Source organism: Sorex araneus, chromosome X (genome assembly GCF_027595985.1).
Source record: "Sorex araneus isolate mSorAra2 chromosome X, mSorAra2.pri, whole genome shotgun sequence".
NCBI lineage: Eukaryota > Metazoa > Chordata > Mammalia > Eulipotyphla > Soricidae > Sorex > Sorex araneus.
The window spans coordinates 345523637-345536406 of NC_073313.1; positions in this window are offsets into that span (position 1 = coordinate 345523637).

A 12770-nucleotide genomic window follows, 5' to 3' on the forward strand; every position below is an offset into this window, starting at 1 on the left:
AAAAAAAAAAAAAAAGGCACCGGAGAGGGTTGAGTGCGAAGGTGTGACCAGAGTTCCAGGAGGAGCTAACACAGAGAACAGGGCAGAGGCGGGAGTCCCAGACAGACAGACAGACAGACAGACAGACAGACAGACACCAGCCTCCAGAGCCAGGAGCCGCAGCAATTCCCAAAGAGAACAGGTGAGCAGACGTCTGCAGGCACCTCACCACTCTCCCCGCCAGAGCAGGCACGCACAGTGCAGGCGCCCCTCCGAGGTTTGAGCGGGTCCCCTCTCTGGTGGGTCACAGCTACATGATTCTCAGGACACAGACATTGACTGGACATCGGTGAAGCTGCGAAACGCCCAGGACCAGGAGCCGATGTGTTCGGCTTCCCTTTGCTGTGGCGGCTGCTGCTGGCTCACAAGTTGTGAGTGAGTTTCACACGGGCCGTGATGTGGGCTGGTGCTGGGGGGGGTCTGACTCTCAGACTCACACTGCAGAGGTAGGGGGTCTACCTCAGAGCCACCGTCTGGGCTTGAGAAGATCTTCGTTTTACCTTGTTTTTGCTTTGGCGTCACACCTGGCAATGCTCAGGGCTTACTCTTGGCTCTGCGTGCAGGGATCCATTCTTAGCATGGCTCAGGGCATCATATGGGGTGCCGGGCATTGAACCCTGGTCGGCTGCATCGCTCTGGACTAATCAGATCTTTTACAGCAGCTGTGAGACAGGTTACCCCCTAAGGATAGCAAATAGATAACACAGCAGTAATGGAAAGAAAGTGACATCAAATTGAATCCTAGGGTGGACTAAAATATAAAAGGATGAGGGGCTAGAGTGATAGCATAGCGGGTAGGGCATTTGCCTTGCATGCGGCAGACCCGGGTTCGATTCCCAGCATCCCATATGGTCTCCTGAGCATCACCAGGAGTGATTCCTGAGTGCAGAGCCAGGAGTAATCCCTGAGCATCGCCGGGTGTGACCCAAAAAGCAAAAAACAAAAATAAAATATATAAGGATGAGGGTCAAAAACATTCTCAGAAAAACAACTATGGAACAAGAGACTTTGACTAAAGGGGCCCAAACATGCACTTTAGGAAGATAGTACAGGGGTTAATGCACTTGCCTCGGGCACCGCTGACCGTTTCCCCCACCCCAATATTGCATATGGTCCTCAGGGCATAACCAGAAGTGTCCCTGGAGCATTTCTGAGTGTAGTTAAAACAAACAAGCAAACAAACAAACAAAACAACCAAAAAGACTTAAGAAGGAAAAAGGCTTCAGAAGGAAGGTCTGAGATGTAAGGAGGAACAGCATTCTCAAACCCTCAGTGTATACAAACTGGGGCTCGTAATCCACCCCCAGGATGACTCTTTCTGGGTTCCTCTCCTCAGTGAATGAGGACTATGATTATGCATCATTTTTGTTTGTTTGTTTTTGTTTTTTTTTTTTTGAGGGAGGCCCACACCTAGCAGTGCTCAGGGCTTACTCCTGGCTCTGTGCTCAGAGATCACTCCCGGTGGTGCTCAGGGCACTATATGGGATGCCAAGGATCAAACCCAGTTGGCTGCATGGAGGGCAAATGTATATTACTGGTTATATAATCTCCACTGGTAACACCCACTGTATTATGTCTCTGGCCCTGATTATGCATCATTTTTATGCCTCCCGCCTATCCAATTCTGAGACCCATTATCCCGGGCTCCTAAGTGTCTCTGAAGTCCATCCCCATCTCCGCCTCCTCTGCTGCCGCTGTATTTTGTTCACCTACTGCAACCAGCCTTCAGGCACCTAGATGCTGGTCTCCCATTCACTCTCCTCCGGCTTCGGGCTGATCTTTATGAAATGCAAATCTGGTCCTGTTGTTTTTCTGAAACACGAAGTAGACACCCACTTCCATTATAAGATAAAAAAAATCTCTAGCTGGTTAAGGAAGGTCTAACCCAGCCAGTCCTCATCCATGTCTCAGATGCACCTCTGCCTCCCTACACTGCTACCCCTCAGGACTGTCTCTCTCATGCTGTCACATTTCCAAAGTATAAAGGGACCCTTCCTTTCCTCCTTTAACTAGTTGATGACACCCATCTTCCAGATTTCAGCTTAGCTGACCTTTCCTTCAGGAAGTCTGCCTTGATTTATTTTATTTTTTTTCTTTTTGGGTCACACCCAGCAATGCACAGGGGTTACTCCTGGCTCTGCACTCAGGAATTACCCCTGGCGGTGCTCAGGGGACCATATGGGATGCTGGGGATCAAACCCGGGTAGGCCGTGTGCAAGGCAAACGCCCTACCCACTGTGCTATCGCTCCAACCCTGCCTTGATTTCTTTGATGAGATCAGCTCTTCCCCATTCAATGTGCTCCCATATACCCTATATTTGATACCTGCCACAGAAGCCATTTCACATTTTTTGTCTATATTTATTTGCTGCTTAACAACAGGGAGATGTTGCAAGAGATTCATTGTTAGATGGTTTTGTCATTGCATGAATGTCATATACACAAATAGAGATGACACACTGCATACCTAGGCCATGTGGCACAGCCTATCAGGACCTCTGTCATAATGTGGTCCATTGCCGATGGGGCACACAGCCATGTTAATTAAAATCTGGCTTTCCCACTGGACTTTATTATTTATTTATTTTTGCTTTTTTGGTCACATCCAGTGATGCTCAGGGTTACTCCTGGCTCTGCACTCAGGAATTACTCCTGGCGGTGCTTGGGGGACCATATGGGATGCCAGGGATTGAACCCGGGTCAGCCACATGCAAAGCAAATGCTCTACCCACTGTATTATTGCTCTGGCCCCTATTTTTTTATTTTTTAAAATTTGGAGGGGGAGGTGCACACCTGGTAGTGCTCAGGGTGACTCCTGGCTCAGTGCTCAGGGATCACTCTTGGCGGGACTGGGGGGATCATACAGGGATAGAACTTGGCTCAGCCATGTACAAAGCAAGTGCCCTACCCGCTGTGCTATCTCTCTAGACTCACCCCACTGGACTTTAAATTCCAGTAGCTAAAGGCCTTTTATTGCCCACAGTCATATTTCCAGGACTGATAAGATCATGAACACATCACAAGCATTCTCCATATAATTTGCATTCTTGTGTTAGTGACTGACTTCTTCCAGCCTAGAATTCCTCTCTTCCAAAATTCTAGAATGTGCAGATCCACTTTTAGTTTCATCCAGGGTCTCGTTGTTATTGTAGAACTGGACTGTGACCTAGCACTCTATCAACTAATTGGAAAAAGAAAGAGCTAAGGGGTTAGAGCAATATTGCATAGCAGGTAGGGCATTTGCCTTGTACGCAGCCAACCCACGTTCGATTCCAAGCATTCCATATGCTCCCCCTGCCAGGAATAATTCCTGAGTGCATGAGCCAGGAGTGACCCCTGTGCATCCCCAGGTGCGACTCCCCTCCCCCCAAAAAAGAAAGAGCTGAGAAAATAAAAGGGGAAAAAAGACAACCTCACGAGACTTCCTGCGTGTGGCAGGGACGGTGCAGACTGGGGCTGAGGGAAAACCGAGAGAGAGAGAGAGAGAGAGAGAGAGCCCGTGGGTGGGGCAGGGGCTTGGGCTCGGAGGCTACGGAGCAGAGCAGAGATAGCCCAGCCCTGATGGCGCAGGACAAGGCCTGCTCAGCTCTGCCACGCAGATAAAATAACCAGCAGGAGCCTCTCCAGTTCTGTAAACGTGCATCGTGCTCGGTTGCTGGGCCTGTGGCAAGACCCAGGAGGCAGGACTCAGCAGTTCTGAGTCATAGGATCATTAAGGCATCCAACACTTGGGTAGATAATCAGACGTGCAGAAGCTGGCTTCCGATCCGTGAGGGACTTGCCACAGAGCCGGATCTTTCTGTCCGTGGCTCACTGAACTTCTCGGGGCAGGGGATTCGGAAATGGAGAGTGATGATCAACACGGGTGGAACAGGGACTCTGCATAGTCTAGCAATTCTCACATTTTAGTGGCAGGAAGCAGCCTTCTTCAACTTTTTTTTTTTTTTTTTTTTTTTTGCTTTTTAGGGTCATACCTGGAGGTGTTCAGGACTTACTCCTGCATCTGCATTTAGGAATCACTCCTAGTGATGCTTGGGGGACCATATGCGATGCTGGGGATCGTCGAACCCGGGTTGGCTGCATGCAAGGCAAATGCTCTACCCGCTGTGCTATCATTCCAGCCCCTCTTCAACCTTTTCACACCTTTAGGCCAGTGCCTATCCTGCACTGGGTGTGTGGATGGACACTTAGAATCATGGTGGTAAACCAATTTTTTAACCCTTCTACACACAGACCCTGATCCATGGACCAGTGGCTGGAGGATGCTGGGAGTGAAGGGTTATATTGATTCTGTCTGGGGCTCATGAGCTGCTTTCTTCTTCTTCTTCTTCTCTTTTTTTTTTTTTTGGCGTCACACCTGGCGATGCACAGTGGTTACTCCTGGCTCTGCACTCAGGAATTACCCCTGGAGGTGCTCAGGGGACCATATGGGATGCTGGGATTCGAACTCAGGTCGGCTGCGTGCAAGGCAAACGCCCTACCCGCTGTGCTATCGCTCCAGCCCCTAGCTGCTTTATTCTTTCACTTCAGCTCACACAACTATTTTTGAAAAGGTTTTCAGGGATTCACTTGCAACCTACACCCCCATCTGCAGAGCTCCTAACCAACTGTTCCATGGACCATACCCACCCCATCCCACTCCACCCCCCCAACTTCACTGAGCCCTTTCATGCTTGGCCTGTGTCCCCATCTCAAAATATTTTCCTTTGGTGTCAAGCCAGAAAGCCCGTATTGTCTTTTTTTTTAAATTATTATTATTTTTGGGTCATACACGGCGATGCACAGGGGTTACTCCTGGCTCTGCACTCAGGAATTACTCCTGGAGGTGCTCAGGGGACCACATGGGATGCTGGGGACCAAACCCGGGTCGGCCGCGTGCAAGGCAAACACCCTACCCTCCAGCCCCTATCGTCTTTATTTTTAAAAAATGTAATTTGTTTTTGGTCACACATGTCCAGAGGTAACTCCTGGCTCTGCGTTCAGGAATCACTCCTGGGGGTGCTTGGGTGATCGTATACAATGCGTGGGTTCGAACCCAGGTCCACCACATGTGAGGCAAGTGCCCTTCCTGTTATACTATCGCTCCAGTCCCCACAATGTCTTCTTTAATGCCTCTGACCTCCATGCCCCTGCCAGCCCCACCCCCATCTAACTCATCCGCAGGTTGCACTCAGACTCCCTAACACTTCCTTATGTCCTGCCCACTGTGTCCTCTCGATTCCCACCTGTCTCATCCCCTGCCTGGTTACCGACGTGGTCTCCCCTCCTAAGGCTTTGCCTTCCCACTGGCCCTCCCTGCTATGAGGGAGGGCACGCTGGTGGGGGCTGAGGCTCCTTCAGTTCCTGCCTGCATGAAGCCTCTGTCTCCTGGGACAGGAGAGTCACTCCGTTCCTTCCACAATAAGGATCAGGCACCCCGTATATGTGCTCGGCATTGCCCTCAGCTCTAGGGACTTAGAGGTGACCCATCAGACAGGATCCTGCCATGCACGGTCCATCCCAGAATTAGGGAGCAAATGTAGTCACTCTAGGATTTGGTGAGCAATATGACGTGGGGCGTGGTGGCCGAGAACTGCCTCCCCTGATGGTGACGGAATGGGGGGATGGGGCCCCAGGCTGGTTGGTAATCAGTGACCATTGATGACTCTCCTTCACTTCTTACCGTGTAGTTATATAGAAATCGTGAAGGGTTGGGGGTACACACGGGTGGGGTTGGACACTGTCATAAAAAACATGATGTAAAGCCCCTCCTTCAGGGGAAGTTCTTCCAGGACAAAGTCTCATCTAGGGGTTCAGCACTCTAGATTACTAGGAGATCCACTCAAGGGTGGGATTCCATCTATTGCTTTTTCCTTTTCTTAGCTAGTAGTCCATTTAAACAATCATATTAAATGCCGTCACTGTTATCCCATTGCTCATCGATTTGCTCGAGCGGGCACCAGTAACGTCTCCATTGTGAGACTTGTTACTGTTTTTGGCATATCAAATATAACACTGGTAGCTTGCCAGGCTCTGCTGTGTGGGCAGGATACTCTCGGTAGCTTGCCGGGCTCTCTGAGAAGGGCGGAGGAATTGAACCCAGGTCAGCTATGTGCAAGGCAAACGCCCTACCCGCTGTGCTATCAGTCAAGCCCCATATTAAATTACTTCTAATATTTCTAGTCATTTTGTATGACACAGTAAGAGTTATATTGAGCTTAAAGCGTGGCTTTTCCTGGGGACATGTTGCTATATATCCCAAACTAGAGTTCTTAGGCCAGGTTATTCTTTCCTCACCCGAGCAGAGTCCTTATTCAGTTACTTCTTTCTGTGTCATGATAGAGTTTGTCCATGACCATGCTCTGAAATTATTATATTTCTTATGGTGCTTAGCGTATCCTTTTTCGATGCCAGAGTAGCTCGAGGCTTATCCTGGATCCATCCAAGTCCCTTGCCAGGACCCTCATTTTGGAGTAGTTAGGCAGTAAGGGCAACTGAGGTTTAAGTCAAGTAAATATGATGGATGCCCAGGAGTAAATATTATTCAGAGTCAATTAACTCCCATGTTACAAAAACATGGCATCAACTGTCTTCCTGTGTCTATACGAGAAGAACATTGCTAAGCCATGCAAGGACATATAAAGGAAACAGAAAAAGCAATATAGGATTATTAGTGCCTGATGGAACTGGGTGTGCCTCGGGAGCACTGTGGTAGGAGTAATTCAATAAACCTAAACTCCCTGCGGAAGGAGCAAGGACAAACCAGTGTTATTCAACAGTGCTGTGCATACAACCTTTGACTTTTCACGTATATGTAAAACATATTTTGCCACTTGAGCCACACCCCCAGCCCTGCTTAAAATATTGAGAGGGGTGTCCATTTCCTAATTGGCCAGTGGTTCATGCAGACATTATATGGCAGTTAGAAGTTGCAGACATAATCTTCACATAGAAACGTGGATGAATCTGGCAGCAGTAGTTCCTGAGAGTAGAGCCAGGAGTAACCCCTGAGCATTGCTGGGTGTGACCCAAAAGCTAAACCCAACAAATATTAATATCCGTTGCAAACAGCCATGAGAGCGGCTGGCCTGTGCGGAGATGCTCAAGCCTATTTATTTATCCACAGAAGTGCTGGGAACTGTGTATGGGAGTTCCAGCTCCTGGCATCAGCCGAAGAAATCTCGCTGTGAATTCTAACAGAAGGTGGTGAGAGCCTGTTCTTAGGTGCATCACAGTCACTGCTCCCAGCATCGATGTCCCGGGGCCAGTGGGTAGGACGAGTTCATGCCATTAGGACCTGTGGGGTTCATCTCAGCTGGGGAGAGGTGGGAGGCTTCTGCTCCGAGGGCCTGGGGTGACGTGGCTGGGCCGGGGAAGATGGGGAGCATGTCCGCTGCTGGAACCGAGCTTAGGATAAACTGCAAACCCAGAACAGAAGAGAGACCTGTTCCTCTGTCCGTGTGTGGATTGAAACTTCCAAATGAGAAAGCAAGCGTCCCGCCATTGGGTGGTTTTGTTTTGTCGCTGTTGAGTTTTGATCCACCGGTTCCTTTTCCTAGACTGGAATTCTTAAAAGGTTCTTTTGGAGAAACATTTTTAATTATTCAACTTCCTGCATGGAAGAATGTGTTACTGCCCATCGGAGCCTCTCCGGGTCCTTAACGCCTCATTTCCTGGAGAAACGGTGGTTTTCCTCACACAGGTTTGGAGCTGCGCTGAGGTCGGTGTGTGAGGGAAGCCGTTTTCCACCTCAAGTGTGTCTGCGTGGGTCTGTATCTCTCTCGGCCTCTTGTCATTCTGTCTGCTGCTTCATTCGGGAGGGATGAAGCCTTTCATCTAATTTTGTCACCAACACTAAATGGCCTTTCTATATTTTGACACTCTGAATCACCGCGTCCGAACCTGTTCCATTATTTATATCAATCTCCTGTTCGGGATGGATCGTGACATTTGTCTCCAGCCCCTGCCTCCTTCCCAGCATGGGGCCTCTCTCCTTTCTTGTCTTTGAAGCTGGACCCCTGGGCACGGGACTGCTCTGGGGGCTGGGGGTGCCCACCAGGAGCCCGGCAAGGGGTGGAAATGTAGATGAAAGTTCTGGAATCTCCCCGGCCTGCAAGCAGGCAGATTCCCCACTCAGCTGACAAATGGCCAAATGACAGCCCAATCCTGTGGGGAAAGAGTCTGCACAGCAAAAAAGAATCTTGCACAGTAGCATGGTCCCGAGGGGCCTTGGTCCAGGGGGTGGAGCCTGGCTCCAGCTGCTTCTCCTGCCTCACACCTGGCCTGGGTTCAGAGTCTAGGGCTGTAAAACAGGGGCCAGGAGGACTGGGCAGTGGTTGGAATCTACCCCAGCGGTTGAGGGGTGGAGGGTAGTTAAGATGGAGAAGGCACCAGTATGACAATGATAGTTGGAAATGATCCCTCTGGATAAGAACTCAGTATTGAAAGTTGGTAAAGGGATATATATGATAACCTTCCAGCATCTGTGTTCCAACCATAATGCTCCAAAGGAGAGAGAGAGAGAGAGAGAGAGAGAGAGAGGAGAGAGAGAGAGTCAGACAGAGACAGAGACAGAGATAGAGAGACAGAGAAACAGAGAGAGACAGAGACAGACAGAGATGGGTATTCGGACACTATAACTGAAACCTAATCACAAACAGCTTTGTAAGAGTCCATCTCATAGTGATTCAATTAAAAATATTAAAAAATTAAAATTAAAAAAATATTCCAGGCCCTTGGGGGAGTGTTCCCAGAAGGGAGGAGCTTCACTGTCTGCTCCTGCAGCCAGGACAGCTCCTGGGGGCCCTCCAACAACACCCCTGCAGCAGCAGCAGCAGCCCTGAGGTGTGACCTGCCTGAGACCAGGCCTGAGGTGCCTCCCATCCCACCCTGTGGCCCTGCCCCCTCACGCCCTAAGTTGTCCTGTCTGGCCCCCATCAGTTGGGGGTCCCATGCCCACGAGGCTTGCAGTTCTCAGAATGAATGGGCTCTGGCACACATCATGAACCTTTGCCTTGGTGCCACCGATATGACAATCAGTGTCTTCCAGATGTGACGCCTGGTGGGCACACACTTCCGGGAGGTTTCTGCAGCACAGTCTGCCTGGCTTTGAGTGCCAGCACCCCCCTCCCCCCGCCCTGCACCCTGTCCTTCTCACTAGACAACCCCTTGGGTGAGAGTGCGGGCACAGGCTGACTGGGGGAACCCAGGGTGGCCCCTCTGCCATGCTGACCCCTTTGTGTTTTCTGCTCCCCAGGCAAAGCCTCAGGCTGGCAGCAATGTGCAAGAGTGTTGAGACTGATGAACCACCTCCGGTGCCATGCAAGCTCATCTACAGGCCTTGTTCTAGAGATTCAGAAATAAATCCCAAAAGAGATCAATTAGCCGCGCCAAATCCTTCAGACACCTGATCATGGCTGAGACATCCGGGCACTCAGTGGGGTGGGCCAGCCCAGGGCCCGCCCAAAGAGAGCTCTGGACACCTCGGCTCCCACACTGCAAAATCACCTCCAGGGGGATTCCACTGTCTTGGGACAAGCCTCACCCAGAAATAACCCTGCTGAAACTTTAGGTATGTGGGTCTTTGTGACTGAAATCTCCAGGCTTTCTCAGAGTCGGGATGAGCTATCTCCCCTCACCTCCCTGGGCTTCGGAAGTCCCGGCAGTCACATCCACACCCCAAAGCTGCTGTCCGCTTAAAAATTTAACTCCAGGAGCAGGAGCAATAGTATAGCGGGTAGGGTGTTTGTCTTGCACACGGCCAACCCGGGTTCAGTTCCCACTATCTCATAAGGTCCCCTGAACACTTCCAGGAGGGATTCCTGAGTGCGGAGCCAGGAGTAACTTCTGAGCATCACTGGGTGTGACCCAAAAAACAAACAAACAACAAAAAAAATTTAACTCCAGCTGCTGTACCACGCAGTTAAAAATTCTGGACTTCCTGGAGCAACATCTCCAAACTCTACAACAGTGATAATCCAGTAGTAGTGTTCCAGATTGGATGGCATGCTGCATAGAAGGCAACCAATCTCGACTAATCAAACAGTAACACAGGAGGCTTAGCCTGTAACAACCCATAATTATTTTAGTAATCTCCCATACAAGGACTTAATGCCTCCCTGGTAAGCTACAACAATTTACACTAATTTTCTTCTAAGGAAATATTTTTTTTAATCATTCCATTAGCAATTTATTGATAACAAGCAATATAAAATAAATTATGGTGGACCTGCTATGGGGGCAGGCTTGAGGAGTGGTAGGGAAAATTGGCGACAGTAGTGGAGAGAAGCTGACAATGGTGGCAGGATTGGTGCTGGCAGATTATTACCATGATGAGATCCAAATCTAAAATATTTTTTTCCTTTAAAATAATTTTATTTGAGGTACTGTAATTTAGAGAACTGTTAATGATAGGGTTTCATGTACCTGACATATCGACATGACACCCTTTTCCAGAGTGCTTATCTCCACCATATAAAATAAAATTTAATGCAATATGTCTTAGACTCCACGACTGAGAACTTACTTATGTGAACAGAGAAGAAGCATTTTAATTATAGTGTATTAAAGAGTTTTATTTTCCTTGTTTATATAGGTTAAAATCATATAGCAATCAAAAATTGGCTCTTACTGATTTATTTTATGACCATTTTATTTGCCATTTTTTAAAACTTCTGTTGGAACAAGGAATCAAAAGTAAATTTGCTATGTGCCTAAGGGAGCAGGCTGGGGATGGGAGGGAAAATGGGGACGTTGGTGGAGGGGAGGGGAGGCGGGGACGGGGAGGCGGCCGAGCTCTGGGTAATGACTGGTTGTGCAGAGCAGCAGAGCTTAAGGAGATTTGCTGTGGGCAAACAGTTTGGCAACTTGAAGAGCAAACTGTGGCTTGCAGGCACCCCGGGGGAAGCTGTTGATTGACATGGAGGCGACGTGGGCAGGAAGGGAGGGAGTGGCGCAGAGTGGAACTCAGCAGGTGTGGCGGGCGCCCTGTCCTGGCACTGCTCAGCTCCCGCCCTGTGCCCATGCGCTGCCAGCTCGGAGACCCTCGTCTCTGGGATGCTGGTCCTCCAGCTGATGAACGCCTGCTTCGGGCACTGATACGGGCTTCCCCCTCTAGGATGGCTGTCAGCAAAATCGGGGCTGGGGCTGGAAATAGGCACCGAGGTCCCAATCAATCCCTGGAACCCCGTGCCCCCCGGCCCAAAACACCACTGAGTATAGCCCTGGAGGACTCAGGTGTAGCCTGGGGATCTCAATCATTGACCCCACAGGCCTGGGCAGCTCTGCGTCCTGGAGTCTGAACACTGAATCGCCCAGCTGTTGCATGAATGCTAATGTCAGTCTGTCGGAGGTGCAGAGACAAGACACGCGAGAGGAATGTAGAGAGCACTGAGGGCCAAGGCGTCGATCTGGCTGGAGGCGAAGAGCGACTGCCAGAGGCCTCCTTTTATTCTATTTTTTTATCAGTGACATCCTAATGACTTCATCACTAACGAGAGTACACTTACAGTTATAGGACGAGCGTTTGTCAAAAGAACATCAGGGTATACATTGTCATGTCAACGCTATGTTGTCATGATTGAAAACGTCAGAGGAAGATGTGGAGCTGGACACGGAGGCTCTACAGATTACGTCCCCCACATTCTTGTGGTCGGTTACACAGAGCGCAGAGAGAAGGCTCAGACTGATGCTTGAAGGTCAAACCAGATTAAGGACGTGTGAGAGAGGGGAAACTGCTGCCTGGTACTGCCAACATAATGTGTGACCAGGCGGGTGCCTGAGAGCATGCGGTACTCCTCCAGGTCATTCGGACTCACAGGCTTTATCTTGCCCACTTAATGTAAAAGTGGGGCCTCCGCTCTGCTTCCTGCTTGCAGGGCAGCGTCCAGAGGCTCACCCTAATGTCCTGGCTTAGCACCAACACCCGGTCCAGTTGGCCGAGTATGGTCTGGCGTGGCCTCCTGAGCACTGTCTGGGAGCCCCTTGCAGAGAAACGGGAAAGGGGAGTATCAAGCACTGCCCTGGTGCTGGTGAGAATGTAAAACTGGGGCAACTGCCCAGGGAACTGTTAGGGAGACCTGGTTCCGTTACCAGGTGACTCAGTGATACTTTTCCACGGCCCGGACAAAGGGCAGGTGGCCTCGAAAGCATCGTGTACCCGTGTCCTAGCTGTGTCATTCACAGCAGTCCCAAGTGCGGGCGGCGGGGTATCCAGCGACACATGAATGAAGCAACAGACAGACCGCTCAGTCACACGGCAGACAGTGACGCGGTGTCCACTCACAGGCCATGGAGCCAACGGTGATCCCAGTGGGCCATGTCACAGATGGTCAGGGTGTGACTGGCTGTGAGATCACACAGCGCTAGCAGAGAGCACGGGCTTGACAATCTACGCTGACACAGCTCGTCCTGACAGCAAGCAAAGCCAGGGACCCGAGGAGGGGTACGATAGCCTTCCATAGGACGGGGACTGTGACACACACGTAACTAGTGTGAGGATCAGTCCTGAGAGCCTCGTGCTCAGAGTTTCTGTTTTAGAGCCACACCTGGCTGTGTTCAGGGCTCACTCCTGGCTCTGTGCTTCGAGATCACTCCTGGGGGGGATCAGGGGACCGTATGGGATGCCGGGGGTCAAGCCTATCAGATGCCAGGCAAGCATTCTGCCCACCGCTGCACTATCTCTCCGCCCTCAAGGGAGGTCTGTCCCACCCCCACCCCCACCAGCAGCAGTACCTGCACGCATAGAAACCACC